The 13157-nt window shown below is 34.3% G+C and overlaps 1 protein-coding gene across 1 annotated transcript in view; it reads left to right on the forward strand.

Annotated features, from left to right (window-relative positions):
- The window catches only part of LOC126890816 (meiosis-specific with OB domain-containing protein), a 99797-nt gene that overhangs the window by 59985 nt on the left and 26655 nt on the right, over positions 1–13157 (forward strand). The window lies entirely within an intron of this gene.

Below are 13157 nucleotides of genomic sequence, written 5' to 3' on the forward strand. Positions count from 1 at the left end.
TTAAAAGATCCAAGTTGGACAAAAACTTTACATCACAGATTAACCAACGTTTTCGGTCTTAGCAGATCATGATCAGGTTAAACTCTAGATCTAGAATCTAGATGATTGTAGTTGAAACTATAGCCACATAAATTGGTCACATGACCTTTGAAAAACAAATTTTAAGTCATATTTGCTTAATGTTGAAGCAAAGATGAAGACGCACATTTGATAATATTTTAATCATCTAACATCGACTTGTTGTCGCATTAGATTAAGCAAATAAGGCTTAAAATTTGTTTCTCAAAGGTCATGTGATCTAGAGTTTAACCTGATGATGGTATGCTAAGACCGAAAACGTTCGTTAATCTGTGATGTAAAGTTTTTGTTTAACTTGGACAGTGCCGGTTTAACCTAACTTCGGGCCCTGGGCGCTGGAGGTTTAGGGGCCCCATTCAGGGCCCCCGCTACCATATGTGCAAAGTGTGCAATGCACACGGGCGTCATCTTATAGGGGCGCCAAAACCCGGGCTCAAAAGTTGCAAAAAAACAAACAAAAAAACAAAAATTAATTTTAAAATAAAAGTTGAGAAAGTAAATAGGATTAGGTATAAATAGGAGAAAAAGAGGAGAAAAACAAAATATTTTGGCATAATAATTAAAGGACCTAAATACCATCTACTACGCATTATAATACGTATAAAAAAAAAGTGGAGGGAAAGACATGGATTGGTCGAAAGGAACTGTCATGGTTGCGTAATATTAGACAATGGTGTGGAACCACAGTAGAATAATTATTTCGCGCAGCAGCCGATAGAGAAAGGTTTTAGGAACTTGTAAACATGATGACGGCCAACATCTGAACACGGACACTCACCCAAAGAAGAAGATGGTATAAAAAGACACGACATTTTATTAGTACATATTATATAATCCAGTTACTGTCGATTCCTATTTGCGAGAACAAGTAGAAGTCATGCATTGCATGAAGTCATAATTTTATTCTGTTTGTTTCATTTTGATATTTTAATCTACAAATAATAGTCCATTTACTCACGGTTTTTGTTGGGGATTTTAAAGAGCCGCTTGGATTGAGATGAAATTTAGCATACACATAGCTAACATGTCAAAGGAAAAAGTGATATTGTGCTGATGTGTGCTATGCCCTAGGGGTGAGTTACACTCCTTCTCGGGGTTAAAAAAACACACGTTCAGAATTAATCAGGAATTTGATAAACTGATTAACTCTAAGCAACTTTTGTTCTAGAATTTTTTTACTAAGTCAATATTTTTTGTGTTATTTGCGAGTGAATATGTTCATTTTCAACAAAAATCTTCTTTTTTGATGGTTTTTCGCAAATAACTCAAAAAGTAAGTATTCTATCGAAAAAAATGTGAAAAAAACGATTTATATATGATGTCTGTGAACTCAGTAGAAGCATAGCAAATAACCAAAAAATTTAGGACTTTTGCGGGGAAAACTGATTACAACTTCTCTGAAGTGTTTAAAAAAAGATTTATTCTTGTTGTTTTAAAAAAGTTTCTAGCATCAAAGGTAAGTAAGTTACGCTCAAAATAAAGTTGGTCCCATTTTTTGGTAAAAAAGATCGTAAAAATCACCCCTTAATTAGCATCCTAAATTAAATGAATTGTTACCGCTTTACCATTTATTTTATATGTATTGTATGTATTGTTTATATGATCTGTAAATTTCATCGGTGCTTGAAAGTGCGCATTTTTGAAAAAAAATTGGTTTTAAAGTGAAATTATTGTTAATCTTGAAAAAATTCCATTTTTTTTAAATAACTTAAAAATTATTAGTGATACCAAAAATATCAAGCAGTAAGAAAATGTAAGTTTTGCTTTTCTGAATATTTTGGATGTTTTGTTTTTCTGTAAGACAAAAATTGGTTAATATAAGGCTGTTCAAAATTTGCATACACTCGTGATTAGTGACTCGTTCTAGCTCTCTTAACTACAGCCTTTTTAAAAATAAGCACTTTGAACAGATGAAACTGGACGTCATATAAACAATGCATAAGTAAAGTAACTTGTGGTGAAGCGGTGACGATTAATTTCATTTGGTAAGCTAATTAAGGGGCGATTTTTACAATTTTTTCTAACAAATAATTAGTTTGAGCGTAACTTACTTACTTATGATGTTAGAAACTTAAAAACAAAAAACAAAAATAAAGCTTCTTTTAAACACTTTAATTTATAAGGAACTTGCCTCGATAAGATTGTTATTTTACGTTGAAATATTCGATTTGGAATTTGACGAACCAGAACCTACTTTTCATTAGCTACAACTTGCTTATACCTGGTCTACAGACTACAAATATACACCATATTTTTCACTTTCTTATAAGATCTATTTTTGATAAGAATATTTTTTTTCCGATAAAATACTTACTTTTTGAGTTATTTGAGCAATATTTTACCGTGAGTGAATGGACTATATATGACTTCTAATGTTCAGTTTTTTGCTTTATTTTAAGCAAATACCTACCTACCTACCTCCAAAAAAAAAATAAAAAAACATCCAAAATGCCTTAAGGGGCGCCAAAATCCTTTTTTGCACACAGGCGCCAATAACCCTTACGGGGGCCCTGGCCCCATTCATTGCTATTCGTTATCAGTTTTTTTAACAAGAAAACAGATGCATTAACTATAAAGGTTTATTGTAAAATACATAACATAATTTTTTCTAAACAAGCAAGAAAAATAGCCAAAGTAAAAAATAATCCCGGGCCGGCGTAGCTCAGGCGGTAGTATGCTTGACTCGCGTGCTGGTAGGCCGGGGTTCAAATCCCAGCGTCAGCAAGAACAACTAGACATTTTTAAAATGACTATAGGCCCCATGTCGACTCAGCCTGAATAAAATGAGTACTTTGGGTAAAACCAGGGGTAATAATAGGCGGTTGAAGCGTAGCACTGGCCCTGTTACCCTCCTTGTATACCGTAAGCTCTAGGATATAGCAGACTACCCTGCTATAATCCGAAAGGCGCGCCAGCGGTATAAAACGGGAGACTATTATTATAAAAAATATTCCAAAAAATACATTTGAAAACATAAATCAAAAACAGAGAGTTTCACAAAGCAACACATGACAAACAAAAAACATATTCTAAAAAATACATAAAGACAAAAATTAGGTCACATTTTTTCTTGACTTGGCATTCGGAAACTGCCATATAATATTATCACAATTCAGTTTCTCCAGTTCTTCATTATCTATATACATATACAATAGTGATAATGCGTCTAGGTTTCCTTGACCCAAATTTGACTTTAAAAATATTTTTATTCTTTTTAAAGCCGAAAAAGACCGCTCGCCTGACGCATTAGAAATTAGTATCATCAAATAAATTTGCAGTTAAAATATTGGGAAAAGTTGCCTTTACATCCTGGATGACATCAAAATTTTCATAAAATGTATGTTTATTTAAATTTTGGCATAACGTTATAAAATGGGTAATTTCATTATGCAAGTTCTCTTTGGTTTCATCAACATCTTTTTTATATTTCTCGCATAAAGTATCATTTTACGTCTTGACTTCTTCTTTATCTAGCGTAAAAGAACATCTAAAAGCTGATGTTACATCCTTGTAGCTTGTAGCATTCAATTCTCTTTAAAAGGTCTTGAGTGATATTGTCGCATATAACATTAAATACTTAAATTCTGAATATTTTTTGCCCCTTTAAAATGATTTGACTTTCACCTGCTTCTTCGAAAAATGTTTTTATGTTCTTTATTCTTTGAAGGTCAGTTGTGTAGTAGATGTTTGAGATATCCTCGCCTTCGCAAAAGAAAGTTTTTGCTACTTGTTCAATTTCGCTAAACTTATTTTATACGTCTCCAACAAAGCTCAAAAGAGCTGTCTCAAAGGTATCCATTTTATTGTACAGTGCCTTGGCTTCATTTCTATCTGCTGATTTTTCATCTCTATTATTGTTTCTTCTAATTATAATATCTAGTCTAATTATAATATCTAGGACATGAGAAATCAAGAACGTTAAGGCCTTCTCCAATTGATTGTCCAAGGGAAGGTAAACGGTAAAAGAGGACCGGGAAGAAGACGCATTTCCTGGCTTCAAAATTTACGAAAGTGGTATAACACCACTACCACTGAACTGTTCCGCGCTGCGGTAAACAAAGTCAAGTAAACAAAGTCCGGTAAACAAAGGAACAAGCCCCACCGGGGCCCGGGCCCCTGGGCGCCCACCCCATGCGCTCAGTGGATAAACCGGCACTGAACTTGGATCTTTAAGAAAATTTTTTAATAAAATTTATATATACCAGCTACTGCCTGCTATTCGCCGTGTGCAAATACTTGAAGGGGATACGAGAAACGATCGTGCGCGAATAGCGGAGAAATCTTGCAACTTTCTTAAATAATTCATTGTCAATTGAAATTGTCAAGTTGACTTATATTTCATATCTACTGTTAATGAAGAAGAAAAATTATATGTTGCTCCACAATATTGATATGATATGCAAATATTATATAAAATTAACTTTAATTAATTGTATTTTGCTTGCAGTACTGCATTAATAATTAATTTTATTTACTACATACAATTGTTTACCTTTTAATAAGCTTAATATTATTTTTTATTCTTATAATTCTTTTGGGCTATGGCCTTGACAATTGTCCAGTAACGAGGACCAATATGATTGGCCAATATAATTAAAAGTGCGAAAAATGTTACCGAGCTATGAAACCAGGTGCCGCTTTTCCGAACTTGCACGGTCCCAATACTAGCTGCTACCTGTCAAAGAAATGGCAGGGCTAAGAAAACAAAATCTCACTGGTGCACTTCTGGATAGACACATACAACGTTGGGCAGAATACATAGACAAACTGTTCGATGATGAAAGTGGAGGCCTGGAAAACATAGAACTTACTTTAGAAGAAATAGCCCAGATATCACAAGAGAAGAAATAGCACACGCATTAAAAACAATGAAGAACGGAAAAGCCCTGGACCTGACATGCTTCCTATCGAATTAATAAAAATTATAGATGAGCAACAAATTGACGTTCTATTGAAACTCTTGAACCAAATGTATAGCTCAGGCGTATTACCCAAAAAATGGTTAAAGTCGATTTTTTTTGTCTTCCCAAAAAGAAAAACGCAAGAGAATGCGCCGATTACCGCACCATTAGCTAAATGTCGCATATGCTAAAGTTGCTACTGAAAATCATCCATAACCGAATATATCATAAACTGGACATAGATATTAACGATACACAATTTGGGTTTCGCAAAGGCCTAGGAACGCGTGAATAATATCCTAATACAAAGGTGCCTAGACGTCAATCAAGATAACTGACCTATTAGAACTATCTCGAGAACTAAATGCAACAGAATCATGAATATTGGAATAAGGGGGTTTTGCATCTCTTTGCAACTTCCGGTTATCCCGGAAGTTGCTTATAACTTCGTTTGTTTTAATGGGACACCCTGTATATTTTTACATTTTTGGATTTTCCTCAATATCTTCTTTCTTAAAATATGAGGTTTTCTAATATGATGCAGGGTATTTTAAGAGATATTTACGTTTTTTTTATTAATTTTTTAGCAACATTCACACCCTGTAGAATTGTAATAGTGAATATTAAAAACTCTGCTTACGTTCAAGTGATTTTTAATATAGTCTACTATGGTTAAGAATCATTAGTATAGCTAATTTTGAAATTTTAGTATACAGGGTTGGTCGAAACTCGGAATGAATATTTTCTGAGTTTTCTTAAATGGGACACCCTGTATTTTAGTATTGTAATGAAATGATATTTCATGGTACTTTTTTATTTTATAAGTATTCCCTATACCTAACTGCTTTAATTTGTGAGTTATTGGTGATTCAAGCTAAACATTAATTGCAACAAAAAATACGTAAAATTTTATTAGGTTGGCCGTGAAAATATTCAATCACAAATAATTTTTCAGAAATAAATACATATTAATCCAGACTGATCCTTAAAATTACCAATAATGGTTTAGCTATCAAAATACCTACGTAGTTAAGATTGTTGGTGCGATTAACAATTAAGCACAAATTAAAGCAGTTAGGTATAGGGAATGCTTAAGAAATAAAAAAGTACCATAAAATATCATTTCACTACAATACTAAAATACTTTTCCATTTAAGAAAACTCAGAAAATACTCATTCCGAGTTTCGACCAACCCTGTATACTAAAATTGAAAATTTAGCTATACTAATGATTCTTAACAATAGTAGACTATATTAAAAATCATTTGAACGTATGTAGAGTTTTAGATGTCAAACTACTACAATTCTACAGGGTGTGAATGTTGCTACGAAATTAATAAAAAAACGTAATTATCTTTTAAAATACCCTGTATAACATTACAAAACCTCATATTTTAAAAAAGAAGACATCGAAGAGAATCCAAAAATGTAAAAATATATCTACCCATTTAAAAAAAAACGAAGTCATAAGCAACTTCCGGTATAACCGGAAGTATCAAATAGATGAAAATATTTTCATTAAACAGATGAGTCTTCAAAACTCCTTAATTCAAATTTTCATGATTCTGTTGTCTTTAGTTCTCGAGACACTGGCGTACTGAGCATGGTTCCGCGGGCTCCGCGGAACCAGGGTCCGGGCCTCGCAGCCCGCTCTAAAGCGCTTTTTCCTTCTTCTGTTTCTAATTTGATGGTGATATTTTTAACTACACAGGTACACACTACGAAATGTAACTGCTTAATAAATTTTAATTTTTGTGTAGGTACTTATTAATAAAAACAAAGAATAACTATTCATCAAAAAATTTGAAATAAAAATTTATTAAGAAACACAGGGAACGCTTTTGTAAGGTTCCTTGCTCGTTTTACCTGCTTGTCGAAGTCCTTGTTTAAAGACTAACCGCCGGTGTCTGCCTACACGTGCTAACTCAAACACTTGTATTCTTTATATTAGCACGATCCATGAATAAGTTGTAGGTAAACTACAAAGTTGCAGAAATTCGGAAACTGAGATATTCAATGCAAGTTTTATACGGTGTGTCATAAAAGTAATCCCAATACAATAGGCTATATGTTCGATACACGTGTTATACAATGTGAGTTTTTATTGGGCGGGTGGGCCCTCATCCCAACTGGAACCAGGGCCCGCTGATCTATCGGTACGCCACTGTCTCCAGATATTTCTAATAGGTCCTTTATTTGCCTCGCCCTGTATATATATATATATATATATATATATGTCTGTTTTATTGACTATAATAAAGCTTTTGATAAAATACGACATGAACAATTAATGAATGTCCTGAAATTAAAGAAGATAGACTACAATGACCTCAGGATCATATCTAATTTATACTATAAGCAGCGAGCAAAAGTAAGTACGTGTTAACGAACAGTTGTCAGATGAGATTGAAATTAGAAGTGGGGTGAGACAGGGATGCGTATTGTCGCCAGTTCTTTTTAACGCCTATATGGAAGAGATCCTAAAAAGAGCTCTTGAGGTTGAAACAGCTGGAATAAAGGTGAACCGAATTCCCATTAACAACATTAGATGTACGGATGACACTGTCATCTTAGTCGAAAATATTGAAGATCTTCAGAGACTGGTGAACAGAATAGCGATGCATAGCCAAGAATACGGTCTAACAATGAACGTTAAGAAGACAAAATTTATGAGAATATCTAAAACGCAAAGAAATAACGAGAACCTCCTCATAAACGAACCAACGTCGAACGAGTAGACCGATATGCATATCTTGAAACAATGATAAACTCCACAAATGATTACTTCCAAGCGGTTAAAATTAGAATAGCTACAGCGAATTTTAACAAAATAAGAAGTGCTCTACACAATAGATCTGAAGTTAGAGCTAAGAGTAAGATTGGCTAGGTGCTACGTTTTCTCGACTTTGTTTTACGGAATGGAAGCTTGGACTTTAAATGCTGCATCAATGAAAAAAACTGGAATCATTTGAGTTGTGGGTGTATAGAAGAATTCTGAAAATATCATTGACAGAACACGTAACAAAAAAAGAGTTCTGAGAAAGATGAATAAAGAAATGGAAGTTTTAAATACAATCAAAGCCAGAAAATTTGAATATCTCGGACATATTCCATGTGGAGAGAGATACAACTTGCTCCAACTCATTTGCAGGCAAAGATTCAAGGACAAAGAAGCATAGGGGGGCGCAGAATATCGTGGCTGCGCAACCTGAGAGAATGGTACGGATGTACATCAAATGAACTTTTCAGAGCAGCCGTCTCCAAAGTCCGAATAGCTATGATGATTGCCGACCTCCGTCGCGGAGATGGCACTTAAAGAAAATATATATATATATATATATATATATATATATATATATATATATATATATATATATACTAAGGATTTCCACAGTTTTCACTGTATTCCTTCACTCAACCGTTCTCTCCAGCTCTTTCTGTCTTGCCAGTCCCCTTCCCGTAGATTTCTTCTCTCCATTACTTCGTCTACTTCATCTCTGAAGGATATTTAGGGTCTGCCTCTCTTCCTTTTTTCTATCGGGCTCCACTCTGTTATTCGATTTATCCAACGATTTTGGTCTGCTTTTCTGACATGTCCGTACCAGGTTAATCTCTTCTGTTCGATGTAGTCTATTATGTCCGAGTTCACTCCCATTCTTCTCTTAATCGCTATGTTATTTATTATATCTCTTCGTGTTACTCTGCAGATTCTCCTTAGGAATTCCATCTGTGTTGCTCTTATTTTCTTTTTGGTTTTCTTATTTATTGTCCAATTTCCACACCCATAAGTGAGGATACTTCTTGTCATGGTATTATATAATATATATTCTTCTTTTTGTTTTTATGCTGATGTTCTTATCCCACAGAATCGGGTTCAATTTTCATATGCAGTCTATTGTTTGTCATAGTATATTTTTTATATCTTCCTCAGTTGTTCCTTTGTTTGATATTATAAAATCTTATCTGTTCCTCTGATTTGTTTACCTTCGTCTATTTCCAGTTGTTTTATTTCTGTATTCTCCGTTGTTAGGTATTCAGTTTTCTTTTGGTTTATTTCCATCCCATTCTTTGCATATTCCTGTTCCTGTTTCCTCATTATAAAACTGAGGTCATCTTCGTATTGTGCGATCACTATTTGGTCGTCAGCAAAACTTAAGGTATATAGATATTCGTTCCGTACTGGTATACCTATTCCTTCGCACTTTCTTTTCCATGGTTTCAGGATCTTTTTCAGGAATATTTTGAACAGGGTAGGGGACGTGGAGCAGCTCTGTAGTAGTCCATTTGTCATCTTAAATGAACTGCATATTCGATTGCCCTTTTTGATAGCTACTGTGTTATTCTTGTAGAGTGCTTTTACTGCTGTTATTAATCTTCGTGGGACTTCGATGTCTTCCATTGCTTCCCTTAGCTTGGTTCTAGGTATCGAGGCATACGCCTTCTTAAGGTCTACAAAAGCCAGGTGGACGGATCTATTTTGTCCATTATCTTTTCTATTAGTTGTTCGACCGTGTAAATGTGATCCAGCATGCTTTACCCGCTGTGAATCCTGCCTGGTCTTCTCCGATTTTATCGTGTATATACAGGGTGTTTCTAAATTCATGCGACAAACTTCAGGAGGTGATTGCTCGTATGAAATTAATATGGGTTCTTCCTATAACAAAATTTCCTCAGCCCAACCCTTAAGGGTGATATCACCCATAAAAGGTGGTAACTAAAATTGAGTTTTTATTTTTTTTTTAAATTTCAGTAAAGCTAGAAACTTGAAATTCTGTAATTTTCGTGAACTTGCAAAGGACTAACCACGTGTATTTTTTCAATATTCCTGTTACATTATACGGGGGTGAAATTAGCAACCCTTACTTTATTTCATATCAAAACTTTTTGTTCGAGACGAAGTTGTATGAAATAAAATTTAACTTAAAATCCTTGTTTTATTTAAAACTTTTTTTTATTCTTAAATTTTTTTCCCAAAACCAATAGCTGCAGAGAAAAAAAAATAAACATCATAATAGCTGCAGAGAAAAAAAATAAACATCATAATTTATAATTTTTTTAATAAATTGAGTGGAAAACAGTAAAGATGTAAAATGTAATACGATTCATAATAAATGCTGGAAATGACCACCTCTAGCCAAAATACATGAACGTAGCCTACGTGTCATGGATTGCCGTACACGTTCAAAGATTTGAGGTGTATTTCTTATGGTGTCACACGCTATTTGAATACGATTCTTCAAATCGTTGATATCAACTATGGGTGTCGTGTAGACTAATGATTTAAGGTAACCCCAAAAACAGAAATCACAAGGATTTAACTCTGGAGATCGAGGAGGCCAATGTTGGGGCCCTCCTCGGCCAATCCAACGGTTGGGATATGTTACATCTAAATGTTGCCTAGCAGTCCGACAGAAGTGTACTGGAGCACCATCGTGCATGAACCACATGTTTTGTCTGATATTTAGTGCGATGTCTTTAAGTAGTTCAGGGAGATCATTTTGTAGAAAACTGGTGTAAGAAATTCCATTTAATGGCTGAGCCAGAAAATGTGGCCCAATTAAGTTATCCCCTACTATACCAATCCATACGTTCACTGAAAAAACATTTTGAAAATGGTGCTCTATAATCTCATGGGGATTCTCGTCTGCCCATACGTGATTATTGTGAAAATTTATGATAGCTACTCTTGAAAAATGTGCCTCGTCCGTAAACAATACATTATTTAAAAATTGAGGATTTTGTCGCATTTCGTGTGTTAACCATTCACAAAATCTAGCTCGTTGAGGAAAATCTCTAGGTAAAAGAGCTTGAACCCGTTGGATGTGGTAAGGATATAACTGCTGCTCTTTTAAAACTCGCCACACAGATGAATGGCTGATATTTAAGGTGTTGGCAATTATTCTAGTGCTTGTTTCCGGGTGTACATCAATTTCATCTAAAATTGCTTGTTCTACCATTACATTTCTAACTGTCCGGAAACGACCAGTACTGATTGAATTTCTTTTTAACATTTCAGTTTCGGATAAGCGGTTGTAAATACGTGCAAATACGGAATGATGAGGCGTTATTTGTTGCGGATATTTTTCAGCATAAAGACGTCTAGCTTGTCGAAAATTACCATTTGCCATACCATACACAAAATGCATGTCGGCCATTTCAGCGTTTGTATACATGTTATAAAATAAACAATACACAGATAATGCAAAAATAACAACCTACAAACTTACAAGTAAACTTCGATTGGTAACTACCAACAACAGTGTTTGACATCAGTCTACTAAAATTTGAATAAACATTAAGTAAACACGGTAAATGTCGAAGTGACAGCAGCCTACTATTCTAAAACTTTGTAATTAAAAACATTAAGATAGAGGTGGTCATTTCCAGCATTTATTATGAATAGTATCACATTTTACATCTTTAATGTTTTCCACTCAATTTATTAAAAAAATTATAAATTATGATGTTTATTTTTTTTCTCTGCAGCTATTGGTTTTGGGAAAAAGTTTAAGAATAAAAAAGTTTTAAATAAAACAAGGATTTTAAGTTAAATTTTATTTCATACAACTTCGTCTCGAAAAAAAAAGTTTTGATATGAAATAAAGTAAGGGTTGCTAATTTCACCCCCGTATAATGTAACAGGAATATTGAAAAAATACACGTGGTTAGTCCTTTGCGAGTGCACGAAAATTACAGAATTTCAAGTTTCTAGCTTTACTGAAATTTAAAAAAAAAATAAAAACTCATTTTTAGTTACCACCTTTTATGGGTGATATCATTCTTAAGGGTTGGGCTGAGGAAATTTTGTTATAGGAAGAACCCATATTAATTTCATACGAGCAATCACCTCCTGAAGTTTGTCGCATGAATTTAGAAACACCCTGTATATTTCTAATTTGTTTCCTTTATGGTCTCTCCATACAGCCTGCCTATAGATGATATTATGCTAATTCGTCGATAGTTTTCGCATTTTTTTCTATTTCCTTTCTTATACATTGATGTCATATATGCTTGAAGAAGATACCAGCTACAAAAAGAAGTATTTTTTACTTCTACAGTATTTTTGCTATGGTATACAGCCAATTAGAGGGATTTCCCTTTTTATGTTGATTATTTTTCTTCATTACGTGCCAAACCCGGCGACGGAGGTTGACAATCATCATGGCTATTCCGATCTTAGCTCCTGCTGCTCTGAATAGTTCAATTGACGTGCATCCTTACCATTCACTCAAGTTACGCAATCATGAGATTCTTCTCCTTCCTACACTTCTCTTGCCCTGGATTTTCCCTTGTATAATTAATTGAAGCATGTTGTGTCTCTCATTGTGCATTACATGCCCCAGGTATTGCAACTTTCGTGTCTTGATGATTTTCAGTATTTCCATTCTTTTGTTGACTCTTCTCCTGTCTTCGTTGTTTGTTACATGTTCGGTCCATGATATCTTCAGGATTCTTCTATACGCCCACAGTTCAAATGCTTCCAACTTTTTAGCAGTCGCCTCGTTAAGTGTCCATGCTTCTATCCCGTAAAGCAGAGTCGAGACAATATAACACCTTGCCAGCCTAACTCTCAAGTTTAATTTCAGTGCTCTTGCACAAAGTACCTTTCTCATTTTATTGAAGTTTGTTCGTGCTTTCACTGTTCGAACTTTAATTTCTTTGGAGTAATAGTATGGTATAGTTAGACCTAAACCCAGACATCCAAAGTGAAAGTTATCCTTCAACACCAAATTGTTCTATATGATCCACATATTGTTCAGTAAAAAGTTACACCATTTTGAGCGTCCGGTTTGGGGGGGAGATGGGGAAGAAGTCGGTAAATTAGTAGTTTTTTTAAGTTTTTCGTCAATATTTCTAAAACTATGCTTTAGCGTAAGGAGTGTTCTATAGAAAAATGTTCTACAAAAAATTTAAAACAAAGAAGTTTCTATACATAATTGTTATAAAATCAACGGTTCCAGAGTTACGAAGGGTGACAAATGGAGGTTTTCGATACTTTTTATATTTACCGATTTCTCCCCCTCTCCCCCCCCCCAAACCCGACGCTCAAAATGGTGTGACTTTTTTCTGAACATTATGTGGACCATATAGAACAATTTAGTGTTGGAGGAAAACTTTCACTATGGATGTCTGGGTTTTTGGTATAGTTATATCATAAATATTGCCCAAAAAATATAA

This window comes from Diabrotica virgifera, chromosome 8 (assembly GCF_917563875.1).
Source record: "Diabrotica virgifera virgifera chromosome 8, PGI_DIABVI_V3a".
NCBI classification, from domain to species: domain Eukaryota; kingdom Metazoa; phylum Arthropoda; class Insecta; order Coleoptera; family Chrysomelidae; genus Diabrotica; species Diabrotica virgifera.